Raw genomic sequence first — 2,500 nt, 5'->3', positions numbered from 1 at the left:
AGGGAGGAGAGATGTAGGAGAGACAGAGGAGAGAGGGAGGAGAGACGGAGGGGAGACGGAGGAGAGACGGAGAGGAGAGGAGAGGAGAGAGGGAGGAGAGAGGGAGGAGAGACGGAGGAGAGACGGAGGAGAGAAGGAGGAGAGACGGAGGAGAGAAGGAGGAGAGACGGAGGAGAGAAGGAGGAGAGACAGAGGAGAGACGGAGGAGAGGGGAGGAGAGAGGGAGGAGAGACGGAGGAGAGAGGAGGAGAGAGGGAGGAGAGACGGAGGAGAGAGGGAGAGACGGAGGAGAGAGGAGAGAGGAGAGAGACGGAGGAGAGAGGGAGGAGAGAGGAGGAGAGACGGAGAGAGAGGGGAGGAGAGAGGGAGGAGAGAGGGACGGGAGGAGAGAGGAGGAGAGAGGGAGGAGAGAGGGAGGAGAGAGGGAGGAGAGACGGAGAGAGAGGAGGAGAGGAGAGAGGGAGGAGAGAGGGAGGAGAGATGTAGAGAGACAGAGGAGAGACGGAGGAGAGACGGAGGGGAGACGAGGGACGGAGGAGAGAGAGGAGAGAAGGAGGAGAGACGGAGGACAGAGGGAGGAGAGACGGAGGAGAGAGGGAGGAGAGAAGGAGGAGAGACGAGGAGAGAGTGAGGAGAGAAGGAGGAGAGACGGAGGAGAGACGGAGGAGAGAGGGAGGAGAGAGGGAGGAGAGAAGGAGGAGAGACGGAGTAGAGACGGAGCAGAGAGGGAGGAGAGACGGAGGAGAGAGGGAGGAGAGACGGAGGAGAGAGGGAGGAGAGAGGGAGGAGAGACGGAGGAGAGAGGGAGGAGAGAGGGAGGAGAGAGGGAGGAGAGAGAGGAGGGAGAGAGGGAGGAGAGAGGGAGGAGAGACGGAGGAGAGAGGGAGGAGAGACGGAGGAGAGACGGGAGGAGAGGGGAGGAGAGAGGAGGAGAGAGAGGAGGAGAGAGGAGAGAGAGGAGAGAGGGAGGAGCGGGGGAGGAGAGACGGAGGAGAGAGGGAGGAGCGACGGAGGAGAGACGGAGGAGAGAGGGAGGAGAGACGGAGGAGAGAGGGAGAGAGGAGAGAGAGAAGGAGAGGAGGAGAGAAGGAGAGAGGGAGGAGAGACGGAGGAGAGAGGGAGGAGAGACGGAGGAGAGACGGAGGAGAGAGGGACAGGGAGGAGAGAAGGAGGAGAGAGGGACAGGGAGGAGAGTGGAGGAGAGAGGGAGGAGAGAGGGAGGAGAGAGGGAGGAGAGAGGGAGGAGAGACGGAGAGGAGACGGAGGAGAGATGGAGGAGAGAGGGAGGAGAGAGGGAGGAGAGATGTAGGAGAGACAGAGGAGAGACGGAGGAGAGACGGAGGGGAGACGGAGGAGAGACGGAGGAGAGACGGAGGAGAGAAGGAGGAGAGACGGAGGACAGAGGGAGGAGAGACGGAGGAGAGAGGGAGGAGAGAAGGAGGAGAGACGAGGAGAGAGTGAGGAGAGAAGGAGGAGAGACGGAGGAGAGACGGAGGAGAGAGGGAGGAGAGAGGGAGGAGAGAAGGAGGAGAGACGGAGGAGAGACGGAGGAGAGAGGGAGGAGAGACGGAGGAGAGAGGGAGGAGAGACGGAGGAGAGAGGGAGGAGAGATGGAGGAGAGAGGGAGGAGAGACGGAGGAGAGAGGGAGGAGAGAGAGGAGGAGAGAGGGAGGAGAGAGGGAGGAGAGACGGAGGAGAGAGGGAGGAGAGAGGGAGGAGAGACGGAGGAGAGAGGGAGGAGCGGGGGAGGAGAGACGGAGGAGAGAGGGAGGAGAGACGGAGGAGAGAGGGAGGAGAGAGGAGGAGAGACGGAGGAGAGGAGAGAGGAGGAGAGAGGGAGGAGAGAGGGAGGAGAGAGGGAGGAGAGAGGGAGGAGAGACGGAGGAGAGAGGGAGGAGAGAGGGAGGAGAGAGGAGAGAGGGAGGAGGGAGAGAGACGGAGGAGAGGAGGAGAGAGGGAGGAGAGACGGAGGAGAGAGGGAGGAGAGATGTGGAGACAGAGAGAGGGAGGAGAGACGGAGGAGAGACGGAGGAGAGAGGGAGGAGGAAGGAGGAGAGAGGAGGAGGGAGAGAGGGAGAGACGGAGGAGAGAGAGAGAGACGGAGGAGAGAGGAGGAGAGACGGAGGAGAGAGGGAGGAGAGAGGAGAGGGAGGAGAGAGAGGAGGAGAGACGGAGAGAGAGACGGAGGAGAGATGGAGGAGAGAGGGAGGAGAGAGGGAGGAGAGAGGAGAGAGAGGAGAGGAGGAGAGAGGGAGGAGAGACGGAGGAGAGAGGGAGGAGAGAAGGAGGAGAGACGGAGGAGAGAGGGAGGAGAGACGGAGGAGAGAGGAGGAGAGAGAGAGAGGAGGAGGGAGGAGAGACGGAGGAGAGAGGGAGGAGAGATGGGGAGGAGAGAGGGAGGAGAGAGGGAGGAGAGACGGAGGAGAGAGGGAGGAGAGAGGGAGGAGAGGGAGGAGAGAGGGAGGAGCGGGGAGGAGAGACGGAGGAGAGAGGGAGGAGA

At 62.1% G+C, this 2,500-nt stretch overlaps 1 protein-coding gene across 1 annotated transcript in view; it reads right to left on the bottom strand.

Moving 5' to 3' along the window:
* The window catches only part of tll1 (tolloid-like 1), a 447,864-nt gene that overhangs the window by 23,992 nt on the left and 421,372 nt on the right, over nucleotides 1-2,500 (bottom strand). The gene's annotated exons all lie outside the window — the stretch shown is intronic.

Source organism: Oncorhynchus nerka, linkage group LG18, assembly GCF_034236695.1.
Source record: "Oncorhynchus nerka isolate Pitt River linkage group LG18, Oner_Uvic_2.0, whole genome shotgun sequence".
Classification (NCBI taxonomy): Eukaryota; Metazoa; Chordata; class Actinopteri; order Salmoniformes; family Salmonidae; genus Oncorhynchus; species Oncorhynchus nerka.
The sequence above is the reverse complement of the archived record's forward strand: the minus strand, read 5'-3'. Positions and strand labels throughout refer to the sequence as shown.